General features: G+C 46.8%; 1 protein-coding gene across 19 annotated transcripts in view; it reads right to left on the bottom strand.

Moving 5' to 3' along the window:
* The window catches only part of EIF4G3 (eukaryotic translation initiation factor 4 gamma 3), a 1,568,346-nt gene that overhangs the window by 864,333 nt on the left and 682,518 nt on the right, over positions 1 to 21,495 (bottom strand). The gene's annotated exons all lie outside the window — the stretch shown is intronic.

Genomic DNA, 21,495 nt, shown 5'->3' on the forward strand with positions numbered 1-21,495 from the left:
GAACGGCTTCCTGTAGTATTATTTTTTATCAAATGCTGATAATGTTGGTGAGCAGTCAGGTATTGAGTCCTGTGACACAGCAGGCACGGGACACACTTGTGAGCATACACTTAAAGCCTAGCACTGGAAAAAACGCAGAGATGATTATTATTTATTTTTTTAGCTTTATATGGAGCGAACTGGACCCAAGGGTATCGGAACACTTTACATGTTATGAGAATACGTTTAACACTGAATTACATGTGGGAAGTCATGAAGGTTGAAATAGTCATGAAAAGCGTAGAAACCATACATCATTAAAGTATTAGAACGAACATCAAATGTCAATAACAGTAAAGCATTAAGGTAATGAGAATAGAAGACAAACTGAACGGGTCAGGCGACTGTCTTGAAGAATCTAGTCAATGAGGGTCTTTGAGAATCGCAGATCAATTTGTGTAGGTGTTGAGGAAGTTGTTGAAAAGTAGAGCTCTGAAATCCCGTTTTGAAACAGGAGAAGGAGGGGGTGCAGCAGAGATCTTTGCGGAGCAATTCCAAATCCTAGGAGCAAATCTGGGGAAAGAACGGGCCAAGGAGAATTTCTTCTTCAACTTTATAGGTGTAAGAAGAGAGTTGGAGCTTTGTAATGCCCGGCTTCTTCCTGATCTCGAAAGTTTGATTTCTAGGTATTTGGGGATTTTGGATGAAGAGCTTTGTGAGTGATACAAGCGGTCTTGATGGGTGGGATGCTTGAAAACGTCACAGCCTATGGTTATCACCCGGGCGGACTTCCAGTCAAACGTTTCTCATGCATATCACTTCAGATAGAGAAAGGAATATGCAAATCAGTCTCGATCCTGCTGCAATAGAACAGCCCAGACCAACCTGCGAAGCCCCTCAAAACAAACACAAGCTCTCCCAGACAGGTTCTTGCCTCCTTAGGCTCCATCAGTGAGTTATTACTCGATTTCTCTGGCAATGGAACAGTAAAAACATGCAGGAATTGGGCGTCTTCACAGAAGGATATAGAAACATTTGCAAGAAGTAAACCTTGTAGCATACAATTTGCTCTATGACTACTGAGAGCATTTTTGTATTTAGGAACACAAATGTCTGCACAGAAATGCCTGTGTGTATTAGAAATTTTAACTTGAGTTAAACTGTCAGGTTTGTGGCAGGCAGGGACAGCTGCTCCATAGGCGTTTGTTGGTTTGCATTTAAAGAGATAGTTATGTTGTCCTGGCTTCAACCATCAGACACCCTGGTGAGGTGTGCTAGTTGAGCTTGTGACAGCACTCGTGATGCCGACCCAGTCGAATGCCGTTGCCAGTCAATGACTATGACCTAAGCAGCCCAGTCATTAAATTTTTTTTTGTGGGAGCCGTAGCTCCTGGCATGGGCTGGCTCTATTTTCCACTGAGCAACCCCTCGGGTCTTGCTCCTATTCTAGATAATGCATGGCGTCCTCTCGTCAGCCACGGAGCCCTGCACCACCCGCGGCAAAAATCAAGCCTGCACTGGCCTCAGATTCGGCCGGCAAATCCAATCTAGGCTCTTGGAGGCCGCGCTTTTCCACGACTGGAACAAACTTTACCCTTGCGCTCCCTGCTGTGACATGACTGGAGCTTCCTTGCAGTCCCGCTCTACCTCACAGCCGTCCGCAAGGCCGCTCATGGTCTGATACAACCTGCTTTTCTTACCCACTTGATCCTCCTGAAAAATCACTGCTACCTATACGGTAATCCTTCCTCTTGGAGGCGGGAGCGCCGGAAATCACTCCTGAACCACCACATGTGTCTCTTACACATGAGGGAGTGGAAACTCGAGCAAAGAAATAATATAACTACAAGTAAGATATTAAAGTAACAATTCCAATAGAATGACAATAAATTTAGCAACAACTGAAAGGGGACTGATATTGTAGACCTGCAGGTCATGAAGTAGTAACAACTGCAAAATGATTAAGACTGCAAACGCATGGCCATCTTAAAGAGGGTACTCTATTCTCCTCCCTATCACCTCGCAAATTAACCCAGACTAGAAAACCCCATATTCGACAGTTATGAGTCAAACAAAACACCGATAAATAAGCTGAACACACACCCATCAACTAAACCATCCTAAACTGCAGTAATATTAACCCCATTACTATCTCACCCCCACCTCCCGCCCTAGGACCATCCAACAACCAAGATTACCAAGACCACGAAGGAACTAATATGCACGTCCACATAACGCCTGCCCTTATCTCTACTCTGCCTAGCTACCTCAAACATCATGGACCCAACTCCTTCTCCATAACATACCCCCCTAATCTTTCAGTCAATGCAACCAAAAACCTCAACCAAAAATTAATCAAACATCACCCCGAAACTCTAATTGCTGACATCTACTACAACATCTCCAAGGGCATATTAAAAACTGATCTCATCTTTTAAACTCCATGTCTGGCAAAATGGTTCACTACCCTAACCAATCTCAACATTTTTAAATGCACCAAAATACCTCACGGATGCATAATGATGATCGCAAACTCTCCAACCTTCAAAGCAAAGGCCACCATAGCCATTTACAGAAATGGAAGCATCCTGATCCAAGACAATAACATCAACCTATGTCACTTCGACGCCTAAAAGGACACTAAAAAACGGCGTTCACCCAATGACCAACCTCCCCTTCCCAATTCATCCTCCACCTCATTAAATAACGCAGGATCTCAGCATTCGAGACCCACCACTTCTGCAACTCTACCCCCTCACCATAACTCCCTAGGCCCCCTCCTTCTCTCTACCCACACAACCCCTCTCGACTACTTCACATCCCCCCACCCTCCAGAGGCAGGCCACCCAGCCAAGATGACCTTGAAGAGCAGATCAGAGTAACGAAACCTACAACTCTAATTCACACCCACATACACCCCCCATCCATACCTCGAGGAAAACTGACCAAGTGGCGTCTGCTCCCAAGTCTCACGCCTGCTCCCAAGTCTCACGACAACTTCTCACCAGCTACCACTAAACAAACTCCATACCCACCTTATCCTAAATGCCACTCACAGGACAATTCTAACCAACTCAAAATACTATCCCAACATACTAACACAGGGCATTAACAAAATTCTACCAACCCTATCCTGAACTGACCCAAAGCCCCCCACCCCCTCCAAGACAACCCACATGACTGCTCAGACACCGTCCTCATAGCTGGTGCTCTACCCCTTTAAAAAAAAAAAAATCGAACGCACAGGTCAATAAGATGGACCCCCAGAATGTCCCTAATGGTAGTAACAGCATTAACCAAAAGCTATGACTCCTAGCAAACAAGACAATTCCACCTCCAAGATACAGGTGATTACTGGTTTTGGAACAGAAATCATCCCTCCAACAACTAACAAACCTCCTACTCATCAAAGTCTCCTTGGCTTCACCCCCTCTGAATCCCAATAGTAACACCAACTGAATGCTTTTAAGCTGCAGATCCACAACCAAACATCCAACCGACCTGCCAAAATCCATCTTGACCCACAACATCGACATCACATTTATCACAGAAACATGGCTAATTGACCCCTCTTCGCCCATCTTTGACCTACTAGTCCCCCCCCCCAGGTGTCTCCATCATCAAGAAGGAGGAGAATGGCATCTGGAGTGGCATAGCCATTATCTACAAGAACAGCATACTCATGGTACAAACCTACACCTACCCCACTTAACAAACAATGAAATTCCACCTCCTCTACCACCCACCAGGCAGCTTGATCGATTTTGTAGAACACCTATCAGAAATGATAACACACTGTGGTTGTTCCGCGTGTGAAGAGTGCTCGTCTGGGTGGCCGCTCTTTTGGACTACTGGCGCCACAGTTGTGGAACTCTCTGCCACTCACTCTGCGGGGAGCTACCAGCCTACTAGCGTTTAGGAAAGGCCTTAAAACCTGGCTGTTCACCCAGTAGCCTGTTTTTTCTTGCATGTATTTGTCTGGCATTCGGTCTTTTTTTCTTCTTCTAACGTTATGTTATTATGTTGCAGCACTCCTTCTCCTAAAGCGCCGGGACACTCTTTTTGAGTAGCCGTGCGCTATACAAAAGAATAAATAACATAACATAACATAACTGTGCGCTACCAAACGACAATAATGTATTCATATTGAGAAACTAAAAAAATCCCCTTAGAGAACTGTTTAGCATAATTAAACAAGCATTTACAATGCAATGGTCTCGGCATTGTTAAAGTTAAAGCTATTGCCATTGCTCATGACATTATTTTTGTTTATGTTTTTAAAACATTTAAAGAAACAGCATTGTTATTTACAATGCTCAAGCCCATCAACTTCTTTGATAACAGTGAACTGGCATTTTAACCATATTAATGTTTCTCTAAGTCCCCTCTCCCTTGTTTAGTGGTAATTCATTGAATTCCTGTTCTCAAGGCACAGTCTCACCTGATCCAACCTTAGTCATGAAGGTAAATGTACGTTGGCTAGACCTTCAGTTAAAAGTATGCACTGTAGTGTAAAAGGTTGCACTAAGTTCCTCATACCTTACCCTCGAACCTCTGAGAACTGCATCCGGGTTTCTGCTCAATGTCTCACATTACTAAACAGTACAGGAAAGTGCAACTTTTACACAGTTCAAGATTCCAAACTCTAAAACTACTTATCAAATCAAATTCGAACGGCCAATAGGTAAATTCTTAGAGGGTATCTCATTATAAAATCCACCCGTTTCTGCAAAATTATAGTGCATCAGGGAACGCTGCATAGAGAGATGCAGTGGCACTTTGTTCTCCAAGCATCAGCACCAACCGCCCCCCTGTTGGTGAGACAGTCATCTCACTCCCCCGATGCTAGTAGTCTTAGCTGGCGCCCTCCGCACGCTCCCCGTGCATGTTGTAATTGATGGTCATGACCTTCACCAAGCTCTTGAAGACTATCTTGCCCTCTTGCAGGTAGGCTAGGGTGCGGCAGATCGGGAAGCGCCCCTTCATCGGCATGTTGGAGGGTAGCAGGCAGCAGAACCGGAGGAGTAAAAACAACCCGGTACTCACATCTGCTGGAGGTACCAGCAGCACGCGGCCGCGGAGGGTCCTGGGAAGTGTAGTCCGAACGCAGTAGCAGTGACCCGGAAGTAACTTCTAGCTTCTATACGGACGTGAGTATAGGAGAGTAAAGACTAGAGCGCATTTCCATGTGAAAGCAGAGCAGAGCTAGAGAGTGTGAACGAGAAGCTTCGTGCTTCAGGAATAGAAAACAGTGAAATTCACGGCATTTCCAAAAGCAGTATATCACACAAATGAGAGTACAGTGGTAGCGGCAATATAAAAATTGTGCACACGATTGTGAATATAGCAGCGGGCCACGCACGGAGCTAAAACAATACAGTCCAAGCTGTGCACATGCCGATGACTCCTATGACGTTTTCTCGCACTAACATAAGCAATGTGTTACTCATCCACACGCTGCTAAAGCAAGTTTACAGTGCAGTGTTGAGCAAAGACAGTTATTAAACAACAACACTACGTCCACGTTAATGATGGTTACAACGTGGGACTCTTAGCTTAAAACTATCTTGGAATGTTCCGGTCGAGCCCCCGCCACCTAAATATTTCTGCTTACTCATATAAGTGAAAATTGACTCCGAACGTGACTCTGTGGCAACAAGCAGATGCCTTCTTCCGGTCCAGGCGGCTACGGGGGCGGGGTGAGGGCGGGTTGTTGTTGAAAATAAGGCGTGGGGTCGCCATTGGCTGCTTCTCCAGGGGAAAATAAAGTGCGTGGCAGCTATAATAAAAGCGTGCCGTACTTACAGATAAGTAAATAATACATTTTAAAAGGAGCAAGCTTACAAGAAAAAGGCGTGTGGCCGCTTGTAAGCGGACCAAGCCGTAAATTACAGAAATAACTACTAAAGGCATGGGGCCGCCTGAAAGCGGCCCGTGCCGTATATTAAAGAAATAAATAAGTGCGGCCGCTATAGTTGAAGCAGACCGCGCTTAACACCACCGCCTTTCTCCGAGGTCAAGCAGAAATGCCTCGGAGAAAGGCAGCGGCGTTTTCAGATTCGGGGGCGTGTTTTTCTTTCTCTCCTCTTGCCATTGGCTGGAATGTTTACATTCCAGAGAAGAGAAAGAATCGAAAAAACACGCCCCCGAATCTGAAAAAGACTGGGCTTGTTTGGAGAGACAATGCTCTTCTCCAATGGCTGACCAGTATTTCAGAGGCCAGCCAATGGAGAAGAGGTAAAAAAAAGGGGCGGGTTAAAGCCCCACTCCTAAACATTAAATCTCGGAGCGAGACTGCGCAAGCGCAGCCTTCGAGCCGAGACCTAAAAACAAACCTCTAATCTGCCAAAACTAAACCCCCATGTCTCCAAAGAACACTGTGACAATTTCACGAAATTCTTCCATGATAAAATCACGAAGATCTAACTATCCCTTGACTACCAACCCCTATCATACACCAGTAACCCACTAGAACCGGATGGAGGGAACACCAACCCAGGTCCTTCATTAACCCCAAGCAGCTGGAAGACATTTAACTCTCTCTTGGAAGGAGACATTTCAAAGATTATCGCAAATACCAAATCCTCCTCTCACCTAGCTGATCCACTCCCAGCCTCCCTAGCTACAAATCGCAAAAATGCCATAACCCCACTCTGGACAGAAGATAATCAACAGCTCCCTGAGCACTGGACTGATGCCAATCTGCCTCAAATTAGGACAAAACACTCCCTTGCTTAAAAACCCTGGTGTTGACCCAAACGACCTCTACAACTTACTTCACACCCACGTCCAACCTTTCCCTGCTGGCCAAACCATACACAACATTGAAAAGCAATGAATTACCATCATGATTTTTTTTTTTTAAAGCAATTCTCCTTCAACCACACACCATAAAAGAATTGACACAGCTATTAAACTCTTGGAATAAATCATAAAAACATCCGTGTTAAAATCATCAGGTATTTTTACCTCATGACCGGCTACTTACTTTTCCTGCCCAACAGATGAACAAATAGAACTATGATAACAAATTATTTACTTGGAAAATGGACCGCATTCTCATATCAAATGACCACTGAAAAGCAACAAAACTTAAAAAGCCACATATTCCTCCCCTTTACAAATAAACTCAACCTATCAATTAAATAGTAGTGGTGGCAAGAGATGGCCAAACTCGACTTACTTATTCTGAAATGCTCTTCCAAACAGAACTTGTGCTTTTTAATGCAGAAGTTGCTGTCAATTGCTTCCCATAAGTAGGCTTTAAAACTTCTTACATCAACTAAGCTCTAAGGACCTTTCACCTTCCACACACAAAGTTAATAATTGCAAGTGTATCACCAACTGAAACTTAAAACAGTCCTCATGTGGTCAATCTTTCCACTTTTAGTTGGTCTTTGAAAATGAAGGAAGCACCCACCTGAACAAAAACAGCCAATATGCTAAATTTGGCAGATTGTCACACCAACTTCTTTTACGAATGCCCTGGGATTCTCTTCCTTTACTTATGGTCAGAGAAATAAAATATGGGAAAAGCAGTTGGCTAAAGCCTCAAATCCCAGGAGATTCTGGTGGGAAATTGTCTTTAGTTTGCCTTTTAATTGGGATTAGGCAAGGTTTGTAAAAGTAACAAAGGCACTCGAAGAAAATTGCAATGGGGGTTTGGGTAGCGTAACTTATGAGACCTCAATATTTGATATCCAACACAGGTATGTCAAGTACCCTAACACTTGCTGCTCTTTTAAGATTACCAAGGTACTCACTTTTTTCTACTGTAAAAAGTAGTTCACATGAAATTTTGAATTTCTAAACAAATGTTCTGATTGGTACAGCTTTCACCATTTCTCCTGTTTGAGTATTAATTTTGCTCACCATTTCTTGGACTTCTGCATTCACTTCTTCCCAGCTTTTTTTTCAAACCTACCCAAAAAGGCTATTCAGCTCTCAGTATGGCTTAACTTGTCTTCTGCCACCCCAAATAAAACAACTAGTTTGCAACGGTCAAAATATTAAAAAATCACAATACTAATGCAACACAGACAATTAAAAGAGGAATTCCATCTATATAAATGGCTAACGTGGCCACTCTCTTCTTGCTGTAACAGCCATTTGACAGGATAGCTTCCTTAGTTAATGCACCTAGTACAAAGATCTGTGGGTATCCTAAGATGAGTGCAAATCCAGTCAGGACCTTTCAGTCTTTCATACTCTGAAGTAGCTACAAGGATTTGTTAAAGGGCCTTCTGTATCCCATCATGCCACAAGGGGACAGGTCAGTTCTTTTTTACGGTGACATGAATAAGCAGAACAGAGGCCTGTATGAAATGCTGCATGCAAGACTCATCCGGGAGGTGGGCGGGTCGCATATGACTTTGATGAGGATTCCCCAGGAAGAGAACTAGGATTACAGGTAACTAAACCTTCTTTCCCAGGGTATCCTAATCAACAGTCATAAGCATTAGAAGAAGCAAGCACATCTCACAGCCCTAAGGACGAGTAAGGAATAATAAAAGCAGTAGTCATCGTCACTGAAACAGGTTGCTTAACCCGTTGCGTGTGCGCGTCGGCCAACAGCCATCGCAAGCACTACCTCAGTAGTGCTGTGCACGTCCGTTGGCCAACGCAGCCCCGCCCACTCAATAAAACCTCCGCGGCAGCATTTGCGCCGCGGTTAAGGAGGTCTTTCCCACTTAGATGTCTGCCTTACTGTTGGAATCTAGACAGTAAGCCAGGTGAAAGTCTGCACCGAGCTCCAAGTAGCAGCTTTATATATTTCAGACATGGAGGACATTCCTTAGTAGGGCTACTGTTGCTGCCTTGCCCCTTGTAGAGTGGGCTTTGAGTCTGGCAGGTAACTGTTTATTGGCTAACTGATAAGTTAACAGGATACAAGAAACTATCCATCTACAGATGGACTGTTTAGAGCATGAGAGGCCTGCCCTCATAGGACCATAATTAACAAATACATGGTTAGACTTTCTTATGGTTTTGGTCTTGTTCAAATACAATTTCAAAACCCTTGAGATCTAAAGAGTGTAACACTCTTTCTGCTGGTGTGGAAGGGTTTAGATAGAAGGTAGGGAGAGAAATAGTTTGGCTAATGTGGAACTCAGACACTACTTTGGGGAGAAAACTCGGGTGAGTCCTCAACACCACCCTGTTAGCATGGAACACTGCATAAGGCTCTTTGGATCAGAAAGACAATTTCGCTGACCCTGTGCACCGAGGTGATAGCTACCAGAAAAGTAGCTTTCAAGGTAAGGATTAGTAAGGTTGCCTTATATATGGGTTCGAACGGTGGCCCCATGAGCTTTGAAAGAACCACATTCAGATCACCAGGGGGGGAGGGGGGGACACCTTCAATCCCTCTGAGATATCTTTCACTACAGGAATATGGAGGCGTGACCTTTGTGTAGGGGACTTTGTGTAAGCAGTTGACTGCAAGACGTACCTTAATGGATGAGAATTGCAGGACAGATTTTGCAAAAAGGATAAGGTAAGCTAATATTACATCCTTCTGACACGAAATAGGATGGAAATCATTTTGAATGTACCACATTTAAAATTTCTTCCACTTGAAAGCAAAAGAGCATCTGGTTGAGGGCCTCCAGGACTCCTGAAGAATGTCCATGCACTCCTGCGAAAGGCCTAAGTGTCCATACTGCAGGATTTCAGGAGCTATGCTGTCAAGTTCAGCGAGTGAAGGCTGTGGGGAAAATCTTCCCTCCCAGCTTGCAGAGGAGATCCGTCTGCATGGCAGCCTCCTGTGTGGTGAAGGAGATTTGGGCACCACCACTGTCGAGGCCATTCTGGAGCCATTAGGGTCATTCTGGTCCTGGTTCGGTACAGCTTGTTTTTGACTGTCAGTATCAGGGGAATGGGAGGAAACTCATACAGAAATGTTCCGGACCAGTCGAACGAAAGGGCATTCCCCTTTGTTCCTGGTCGGGAGAAACGGGAAACGAAGTCTGGGCATTTTTTGTTGCTTACGTCTGCAAACAGGTCTGTTTGCAGATGCCCGCATTCTCGAAAAATCTCTTGCATGACATCACTGTGCAGAATCCAGTCATAATTTTCGGCTGAGGGAGTCCGCTTGTGTGTTGTGGACTCCTGGCAAGTGAATCACCCAGCTAGTCAGCTTCCTCGCTATGAGCCAATTCCAGATGGTGTGCGCTTCCAGGGATGAGGGCGAAAGTGAGTGTCCCTTGCTTGTTTAGATTGTGGTTGTGTTGTCTGTTTGGACCAGGAGCACGTTGGATTGGATAGAGGTATAAAAGGACAGATGGACAGTCCGCAGCTGTTGATATGGTATAAGTGTTCATTAGCAGACCACAGGGCCTGTGTCTGTAGGGTACCCAAGTGAGCCCCCCAGCCCTGGAGAGACCCATCTGTTATGAGTGTGAGTAGATTTTTCCGTTGAGACCACCATGGCAGCATACTCTTTGCCATTTGTGACAGAGTGAATCAGTTGTCCCAATAGTCTGTGTATTGGTTCCATTGATCCTTCAGTGTCTGTTGGAGCAGCCTCATATACAGTCTGGCATTTGAGACTAGGAATACACATGAGGCCACTGACCTCCGCAGCGAAGCCATCTGTCTGGCTGATGGGTGCGGCATGTGTAAGAGGTTGGAACATTTCATTACAATCAAAGATAATGTCTGCTCCAAAGAACACATTTTTGCGATTTGTGTGCGTAGGGTGGCACTTAGGGAGTGCAGTCTGAGTTGGAATGTGGATGAATTTTTCAGCATTGACTGAGACCTAAAGATTGAGCGTCTCGATACAAACATTATAACATTTCCTTGCTTGATCTGGAGAGGAGCTTTTTACCAGCTAGTCATCTAGGTATGGATAGACAAATAGGCTTTTACTTCGTAAGGCTGCTGCAATGACGGCCATGAACTTGGCGAATGTGCGAGGAGCTGATTTCAGGCAAATGACTGCACCTTGTACAGGTAATGTTTGAATGCCACTTTGAACCTTAGAAACTTCTGGTGATAGGGATGTGGAAGTAGGAATCCTGAAGGTCAGTGAATCACATCCAGTGCCCCTGATAGAGCTGCGGGTAGGTCTGGTGGAGAGTAAGCATTCTGAATTTCTCCTTTCTTACGTATTTGATTAGGAGGCTTAAGTCCAGAATAGGTCTGAATTCTCTGTTGGGGTCTTTTTGATTTACTAGGAACTACCGAGAATACAGTCCTACTTCCCTTTGAGAGAGGGGGACCGTCTCTATGGCCTCTTTGTGAAGTAGATTGAAGACTTAGTTCTTTAGAAGCCTTTGCTTGTGGCAAGAGGTTTTTGATGGGGGAACTTGTGGAAGTGCGTACCACTTCTCTGCAATATTCAGCGCCCAGTTGTCGCTGATGTTGGGCCACTGGTTTAGATGTTTGCTGATACTTCGTCTCATAGGAATGGGCAACCGCAACAGGGGAAGCAACACCTCATTGTTTTCCTGGTGTCCTGGAGGAAGCTGGTAGTGGTCTAATAGACCCTCGTCCACGCTTTGATCAGCAGGATTGGTAGTGAGATATGGCTTGTCTGTATTGCTGTTGGACACAGTGAGTGGTCTGAACCCTCATAAGGACTGTACCGTCGACGGAAATTCTTCCGTTTATTTAGGCCGACTGCCTTGAGTCTGTCAAACTCTGTTTTCATTTTTGCCATCTCATTATCCATGTGGGAGTAAAAAATGAACTACCGGTGAAAGGTAGATTGAGGATGTGTTGCTGTGCCTCTTGCTTCAGGCCTGTAAGACGAAGCCATGATGAATGTCGGGCGCATATACATGGGAATAGCAGTGTGCCGCAAGGTCAGAACCATTTGCCGCTGCACTAATTACTTGGTTAGCAACCAGCTCTCCTTCTTGCAGGATCTCTGCAAAGACCTGTCTACCTTCTCCAGGGAGCTCTTCTGTGAATCTGGTCAATAAGTCCCACAGAGATCTGTTGTAGCGACCTAGTAAAGTTTGTGCGCTAGATCGAGGCAGAGGTGCCGCACACTTTCCTGCCCAAGGAATATGCTTGTTTGGTTTCCTTGTCCGGCAGAATGGATGATGAAGCAGCAGCAATGGAGTGCGTCTTCTTGGCGGCGGCTAAAATAACAGTCTGGTTGGAGTGTCAGTTCTCAGATATAATGGATCCTGATCTGGAACCTTCTACTTCTTTAAAATTCATGCAGGAGCTGCTTGAAGGGAGGCTGGGGTAAGAAAAATATCCATGATTGGCTGGAGCAGACCTGGAACCAGGGGTAGCAACGGTCTTGAGGAGGACCTGTGATGTAAGGTATCGAAAAGGACCAATGAGGTTGTTGCGGGCGCTGGAATATCTATGTTCAGCTTGACAGCCCCTATCACCAACACTACATTGAATGTATTTAGGTTGTCTATTGGGGACAATCTCACTGGTGGAGTGTCTGTAAGAGTTGGTGAGTAGTCCCTTTTCGGTGATCTGGTGGATGTAATCCATGTAGGGGATCTACGTGCTCATTGCTGTGAGCTAGATCTTTGAGATCTCCTTGCAGGTGTAGGAGATGTTGTCCTGTGTCGAGATCTGCTTCTTGTTCTGGTTCTGCAGTGAGGATTGGTCTTTCTAGGTATTCTAGATTTTGTTGGGACCTTGGAGCACTGGCCTTCACTAAGCGGGCTAGTCTCTTCTTCGGGGGGTGGCTTTGGAGACGGTGTCCTTAGAGTTCCTGTGGGGTGAATAGGTCCAGCAGTATTGCAAATCAGGACTGTATGGCACTGCTTGTGGCAGACACTCTCTGGTCAACATGGAGAAAATTAAACAGATGTCTGCTGAGCCTTTAACTGTTAGGGAGTTGTTTGTCCCTGTGAAGGGGAGCTTGAGCATGAAGATGCAATTGAATCCCTTTCATGCTGGGTAGATCTGCCAGCAGAAGAATGTTGCCTTGAAGCGTTTCGCAATTTATTGGCGTCTGGATGCTTTCGACAAAGATGCATGTCTAAACGTCAAGCGACGCCTGGTTGCCGGTGACAGAGAAGTTTACCTTGACGTCGAGCAGTGCCTAGTTGCTGGCGACAGATGTCTGCCTCGACATCAAGCAGCGCCTGGTTACCGCTGATGGAGATGTCTGCCTCAACGTCAAGCGGCAAAGGGAAGCTGTCGGAGTTTTTGTCGTAGTATGCCTCGATGTTGACTGATAATGGAAGGCCGCCGATGTGGTGACTGTTTGATGCAGATGCCTCGACGACGACTGGTGGACACGCTTCGCAGACAGACTTCTCTTGAGCGGACGTAGAGAGGTGGCATTCTCTTGATGCCGTGGTCTTCGGTGACTTGTGGATACCCATCGATGGAGACCTTCTTGGTGATGATTCCCTCGGTGTCTGACGTGGCAGTTTGGTCGACGTGGGCACTTTCAACGTCGATTCTGATGCTTATGGAGAACAAACCGGTATTTCCCTATCTCTGGAAGTAGATGCTGTTCTCCTTTTTTCACACCTTTGTGGAGACCTGCCTCTGGATGGAGCCTTGTGAAGAGATGTAGCCTTGGAGGAGGGGGAGGGGGGGAAGGGGGGGTCCTTCAGCCTTGTTCCTCGCCTGAAGCCCATGAAGACGTATCTTCTCTTTAGCCTTTACATTTCTTTCAGAGAGCTTTTGGCAATGGCGGCAAGTCTCAAGTAGATGAGTGTGAGGCAGGCATAGGATGCAGAATAAATGGGGCTCAGTTTGAGATTTCTTTTTGCCATAGGAAAGGTGACTTGACAAAAGTAAAGGCATTTTATGACAGGAAAAAAACCTAAATTACGGTCCGAAATCTATTCCACCTCACTCTAGGAGTAAAAAGACATCAAGTGAAGCACAGAAAACAATTTCTGACACAAAAGTCAAAAACAGAGAGCACAATGCTCCAGGATCTTCACTGAAAGAACAGGAAAAAAAACTGACCCAACTGTAATCTTTGGGGCATTTTGGGATACAGGAGGTCCTGGAGGTCTTAAAGGCATGGTGCCAGTATTCTCTTGCTATACTTTAAATGCAGTCTATTGGCTAATAATTAACCCTGGGCTGGCAACTACGCTACGCTCGCGAACTTTGCGTAGTTTGTGCTATTTCGTGCTAAGCGAATTGCACGTAGCACAGTGCAAAATTGTGTAGCGTAGCGGGCATTTTTTGCTCGCTCGCGGTCCTCAACGTCAAGTTGGCGACCGTGAGCAAGCAAAATGACATCCCGGCGAGACTTTTTCCTCGTTCGCGATCAGCAACATCAAGTTGCCAATCGCGAGCGAGGAAAATCAACTTCCGGACGAGATTCTCAAAGCGGGGAGGTCAGGTTTCTCATTGCGAGTGGTTGCATATGCTCGCGACCGCTCGCGATGAGAAACTACCAGTCCGCGTTGAGAAAGCTGCCGCCCGAGTAAAAATCTACTCGAGCGGCAGAAAACGACCGCTTGCACTGTGCAAGATGCCGTTTGCAATGATTGCACAGTGCGGACAAGCATCCGGCACTGTGCAATCATCTCGAACAGCATATTACTCCGTTCGCGTAGCGCTACCCGTATCTCGCATAGTGCGAAATGCACTTCACGTAGCTATGCTTAGCGCTACTACTCGAACTACGCCTAGGGTTACTAATAATGCTTTTGCATTCCCATGCAATTTTCTCTTCAATAATGTCTGTGGTTTTGAACCTTATTCTCCCGGTTTTTCTATTTACAGAAATGCTTGTCTGGTGAGAGGTTTATTAAAGGAAAATGTCAATGTAAATAGTGCATTTTTAGCCCTTAAATAGGCTGCATAGAAGCCCGTGAAAGCGCGATCCAAGCCGCATTCTATGGAGACTGGCCCGGGGGAGGACTACACCTCCCAGACTCCCCGGTCCCACTGCTGCGCCACTGCCGCGCCGGAGGCGTTCTTAAGGACTCCTGAGGAACGCGTCCTTGGAAGCCTGTGGAAGCCCGCAGCAAGCTACATTCTTTGGAGATAGGGCTGGGGGAGGACGAACACCTCCCAGACTCTTTCCTTTCCCCCCCCCCCACCCTCCGCGGCACCACTGCCGCGCCCGCACTTAAGCATTCCTGCAGCCCCACATCCTTGGAATCCTATGGAGGCCCGCTGCAAGCTGCATTCTTTGGAGACAGGGCCGTGGGAGGACTACACCTCCCAGACTCCCCGGACCCCGTGCTGCGCCACTGCCGCGCTTGAAGGCGCTCTTAAGCATTCCTGCGGCCCGCGTCTGGAAACCTGTGGAAGTCTGCTGCAAGCCGCATTCTTTGGAGACCAGGCTGGGGGAGAACTACACCTCCCAGACTCCCCAGTCCCCCTGCTGTGCCACTGCTGGGCCCGGAGGCACTCAAGCATTACGGCGGCCCTGTGGCACTGTAAACGTGCAGACCGCGCCTGGGCCAAGGGCGGCCAAGTCCACGTCCGTCATAGCACAGAATAGGCTGGGCCACCCCTCTAAGCCCTCAACATTAAAAGGTACTGTACTATCTATATTGGCGCCCTGGAACTGCGCCTTTATTGTCCTGAGGTCCACAGCCAATGACATTTGTGTATTCACTCCAGTAGGCCATGGGGAAGAGGAAAGCGGTTGAGGGTGGATCTGGGAAAACATGCCCGAAAGTCAAAAAATCTAAGAAAGCCATGAAGCGCGCCGGGGGGGAATTGTGTTCTCAATAGAATTGACAATCTTGTGTTAGAATATGTGGAAATATTGGAGTCCCCTGAGCCCCCAGCCAATTCTAGCGCCACTAGCCGTAAGTCTCCACCTGTATTAGTAAATACCAGACTGCCAAAACGCATTCCTCATATTTTTAAAAATAATACTAAACGCGCTGTAAGGCCTGACTCCCCAATATCACAAACTACCAAGACAGCAAGCCCAGTAAGTCTCGCAACTTCACAGTCACACAAACTACCGGGCTGGGACGTCATTTCTAGCAATAGATTTGCACCTCTTACAGCCTTGCCAGAAGACCCCCAAGATGACTAGGTAGGCATGACTGTAGAGGGTGGAAGCATAGGGGTGAGGACGGGGCAGAACAAAGGGCAGAGCATGCTGTCCAGAGGGAGTTAGCCATGCCGGCTGCCAATGTCTTATAAATGATTATTGACCTAAGAGCAGATGTAGTATCCCTGAACTGGTTAGCCTCCTATTGATTAAGAATGGGAACCCCTCTGATGAATTCAACCCCCCCTGCTACTCAGCCCGACAGACGGAGCGGTGAACCCAGCCTTGCCTCCTATAGGATCTCTTCAGCGGCCAACAGACTTAGCAGCATAGTTCCCAGGCAAAATCTTAGTGAGTGAAGGAGCAATAAGCTTTCGGAGAAACGGGGTGCCTATAGTGTACAACTAAATGGCTCTGTGGTGAAAGACCGTATTGTAATGACACCCAGCACAGGCGCAACCACAATAATACTCTAGTAAGGGAGGAGAATTGAGCTCCCTATATTCCTAATAGGATATACATGACAAATGTTCCAAAAAACAACCTTAACCAGAAGTGAGAAGGCGAAGATTCGCTTAAAAAAAAAAAAAGTAATTCACTGGATCAGGTACGCTAGAGGCTGTAGGTCAATAATTAAGGAGGACATCTTGTGAGCAAGAAGGCTATCCCCTTCCCTTAGTCCAACAGATTGCATTGAATTGACCCTGGTTGATGACAGGCTGGTTCATAACTTGGTTGCCTTGGAAGCTAGATTGTGCCCCTTTGCGAATACCAGTATCCAATTCAAGTACCAACCCCCTCCCGTCTCCCTTTACTCCAGCCAAGACACAACTCTGGCCACCATCGATTGACTGAATCGGCCTATTTTAACTCCTGCCTCAAGAAACCCTGCAGCTTTTTTTCATACCCGAGAAGGGACATGCCACCACAGGTAGCGTAAGTTCAGGATTGCCCTGGGTTATATTTCCGAATATACCCAGGGAGCAGCCTGTGGGGGGCTCCTTGCTTCCCGCAACCAGTAACCATCATGACCATCCAGAGCAGTTGATCTCGAGACCTAGCCCTTCCAACACACTCATGCCTCCAGCCAAGTGCCAGTTAAAGATGGAGTCTTGGAATGTGGCTGGGGTGAAGACAAAGCTGACACTCCCGCACTGGATTCAATTAATGGAAACCTTTGCTATCTGCTTGCTCCAGGAAACCAGGAGTGCCACTCCATCGTATATGCCTGGGTTTCTAATGTTCCATCGTCCAGCCAACCAGAACAAAGTTGGCTTCCCTTCAGGGGGATTGTTAGTTTGGGTGAAGACAAGAGCTCAACTGCCAGGTTCGTGAGCTCTCCTGTAATAACCCCGATTTCTGGCTATTCGCCTGAAGGGTAAAACAGGCAGTACCATGGACATTTTCAATATTTATGCAAGAGGAACCAGGGGGGTGGGGGCAGCAGCAGATCTACCACCTTTTAAGATCTCAAGGAGCTCCTAGGGGCAAGGCACTCCACGTACCCCGTAATTCTAACGGGAGACTTTATCATCACTTTTGAAACTATGGGGAAGGAGGAGGACAGTGAGGAAAGAGAAGATAATTATTGGCTAGTCCCCCAACTTGACCTACCTCCGATTAGGAAATGGACTCAAGTAGCACTACAGCTTAAAGCCATCTCACTGGGGCATGGACTGAGGGCCACAAATGGGTGGAGTAAGTCGGATAAAATATGTGCCAAAGCTTTAATAGGTCCAAGGCAACTAGTCGCATTGACTACTAGTGAGAAAGTGCCATTTTTCTTGCATGGTATGCCCCCACTTTTTGCTGAATGTACTTTGACTGAGTGTGCCCTGGACTCCTGCCAATCAGGTGCCCAGGGCCTATGTTCCTTCCCTAATACCTAAAACCCAAATTGGCAAACCCTGGCCACATGTCAGCCACTGGTAAATGGTACCCCAGGTACCCAGGGCCTTGTGACCAGGGAAGGCCTCTAAGGGCTGCAGCACTTATTGTGCCACCCTTAGAGGCCCTGTACCCTAACACAAACACACTGCCCTTGCAGGCTGAGTGTCTGGGTACAAGACAAAACAAAGAGTCGACATAGCACACATCCCTGTGTGCCATGCCCACAACCTACATTGCCCTGGCATACATCAGCCACCCCTCTAGCTGGGTGCCCTATGCCAGTGGTGTGGTCACAGGAGCATGAGTCCTGTGCCTCTACAGTACCCAGGTCCATTCCTAGGCACTGTAAGTACAGTGCTGCTATTTAAGACTATATGGTGCTGGGAGCTTGTCAAACACGAACTCTACAGCACCATAATGGCAACACTGAAGACAGAGAAGTTTGGTATCAAACTTCTCAGCACATTAAACCCGCACTGATGCCAGTGTGGCATTTAATGTACAATGCACGACATCTTAGAGATGCCCCCTGAACCTAACCTACAATCCACATCTTGTCTGAGGAGCTGCCTAGGCTGCCACACAGCAGACTTGTTGCTGGACCCCTGGTTAGAGAGCCATCCACTCTCCTGGGCCTGCAACAATGCACATCCTGGGCGAGGTGCTAGGTCTCCTCCCCCAGGATGGGCAGGGGAAGCTTCAAAGGCATGCCGCCTTTGTGAGCTTCTCCAGGCCACTTGCTGTACTCAGCAAATGGCCTCTACCGGTTCTAAAACCCCCACTCTGGCGGGAAGACTGGCCGGGCACTTCAAGTAAGGACAGGGGATGTGCCAGCCCTGCCAACCCCACCCCTCAGGTGGGGGAGGCGAGGTGAAGCACATCTCCGGGCCCTCGCCATCTTGAAGATGGGGAGCCCTACCCAATCAGGACTAGGCCACTGCCCCCCTCCCACAGGAGAGTGGCAGGATAGGGGGTGTACCCACCCCAGGACAGGGAACGAGTTGTCCTTGCCCTTTGCCTACCTGTAACGCACCTAAATTTAGTATTTAGGGGCACCCTGAACCTTCCTTCCTTAGATTCCAGATTCTAAAACAGCAAAGAAGATCAAGAAGAAAGAAGACCTGCCATGCAGCTGCTAAGAAGAGGAAGACACCAACTGCTTTGGCACCAGCCCTACCGGCCTGTCGACCCTCGAACCTGCTAAATCCCGGCACCTCCTGTGGCCAGCAACCTCACAAACCCCAGAGGACCTGACTACCTTGTGACTCTGAGCACCTGGGACTCCGACGAGCAGTGGCTCTGCTCAAAGCAAGTATCTAACCCCTGACACCAGCCCGGAACCACGAACCCTGCACACTCTGCAACCGCAAAGCCTAGCCTGTGCTGGAGCAGACAAAGACCCCGAGGATGTCCCCCCCCCTGCGACTGTGACCCCGAATCCGGCACCCAAGGACCCACCTCGACGCCCCTGACGACGCCTACAGCCTCAGAACCAGGGACCCCCCCCCCTACTGTGATCAACAGAGGGTAAGATTTCCCCACACCAAAAGGCACCCCTGCGGCCCCCTGTGCCCAACCGATCCTCCAACTACCCAACTTACCTCTCGAAGTAGTGGGCACACCTGAAGAATCTTCGTCCCCGAGCTTGCAGCCTTTGTTCGTCCTTGAGCTTTTTCATAGCAATCCATTGAGCGCCCGAAGGCTCAAAAGCACCCTGCACCCAGCTGTCCGAGTGGCCCTGGCAGTGCAACCTCTACTCCTACCTACTTCCCCATTTGCCCTGAGCAAGTGACCAGGAGCCCAGCTCCCACAGCCGTGTGACCTGCTAGTCAGCAGCCACCAACCAAGGGCCCCCTGCCTCCCATAGGATAACACTGGGCCTAACTCACTCTGCACCCGGTTGGCCCTGTGCCCCTGAGTGTGTTACAACTGTACTTACCTGACCCTGGGAGACCCCTGAGCCTATGCCCAGAACCTTAACTCTGCCAGTCGAGTACTTACCCAAAAGCCGTTAACTCACTTTTCTTCCATAGAGTAACACTGACTGGTTTCTCTTGAAATTTCTTCTAAGTGTGGAGTTTCTAAACTTTAAAATATTCACCTAAAATCAACCGAGTAACGAAAACGGAAATACTCACCTACTATTAGGAGAGATCCCAGTGCTGGATCTTGGTACCCAGCACTGACACTGAAAAGTACTTACGAGCGTACTTACCACCAACTCAATTTTCTTCCATAGGAAACTATTTACTGTTTTTCTGTGAAATTTCTTCCAAGTGTCGATTTTTGCAAACTACAAAAATTCTTTTAAAATCGTACCAACTGTGAAAACGTAATTACTTACCTGTTTTAGATAGATGTCCCAGTACTGAGACTAGGAGCCCAGCACTGGATTAAAAAAGTAACGAGAACATACTTTACCCGTAACTCGAATTTTCTTCCATAGGAAATCATTGACTGTTTTTCTGTGAAATTTCGTGTCGATTTTGCAAACTTATAAATATTCCTTAAAAATCGCCTGTATAACTTAAACAGTTTCTCAACTGCTTACAGGTGGGTACAGTAGTGCTGGATCCAGGATCCAACACTGACCTAGAAAAAGTAACCATAACCCCACTTACCTGCTAAGTGAATTTCCTTCAATAGGATAACATTGGTAATTTGACCAGAAAAAGTTTCTAAGTGTCAACTTTTAAAATAGCAAAATATTGCTTAAAAATCACAACACTAACTAAAATGTATTTACTCACTTGTTTCCAATAACTGTCCAAGGACTGAATCTAGGATCCAGTCCTGTAGTTAGAAAAGTAATCCTGAAAGTAATCAATTGCATACAACTTAAAATTCCCATTGAGCTCAATGTATTATTGTGTTTCAAATTGTGTGGCCTATTGCAACAAAATAACTATTGCATTCAAAAGTCAATTGCCTATTGCAAAGTATTTAACTAAAGCATCTCATTCTGACAAAGTATATTTTGATACCTATTGTTGGTTCTAAAATAAAAAAAACATATATTTTTATATACAAACCATTGGCCTAGAGTTCAGTTCTTGAGTGTGTGAGACCATTTGCTGACTGAGTGTGTACAACAAATGCTTTACACTGTCCTCCGATACTGCCTTACTGCTCGACCAAGCTACCACTTTAGAGAGTAAGGTTATATCTAACTTAGCCTCTGCCAAACCTCTGGGGACTGTGGACTCTGGACTCTGTACATCCTGTACCTATTTGGGAACAGTATATACAGAGCCACTTTCCTACACTACTTCCTTCTTGCCCTAAGGCTCTGGCCATTGCTTAAAGATATGTTTGTGGGCTCTAGTGTAGACATCAACCACAAACCTCTAAGCATGAGCCTTATATCACCTTGGGATGGGACTCCTATAAAGCCAAGATCTTTCACAGCGACTAGAGAACACCTTCCATCGAATGGCAACCGCCGCTTAAAGTTGCAAAAGGTGATTCTAGATGAGGCCAGGCTCCAGTCCCTCAATCACCAACTAGTTGCGGGTCTGCTGGATTTTAAAGTTATGCTTGAGAACCAGGAAGGACAGGAATTTATTTCCCTTAGACATTCCAGCCTCTTTAAACAACTGGCTGCTCATTTTAGCGAACCTTTATCTCACTCATGGCACAGCCGCCGGGCACCACTGCAGAATGTTTGGTTCAATCGTAAGTGTAGGCAACTTAAACGGCAACAAGAGTTTGCC

Source organism: Triturus cristatus, chromosome 1_2 (assembly GCF_964204655.1).
Source record: "Triturus cristatus chromosome 1_2, aTriCri1.1, whole genome shotgun sequence".
NCBI classification, from domain to species: Eukaryota; Metazoa; Chordata; class Amphibia; order Caudata; family Salamandridae; genus Triturus; species Triturus cristatus.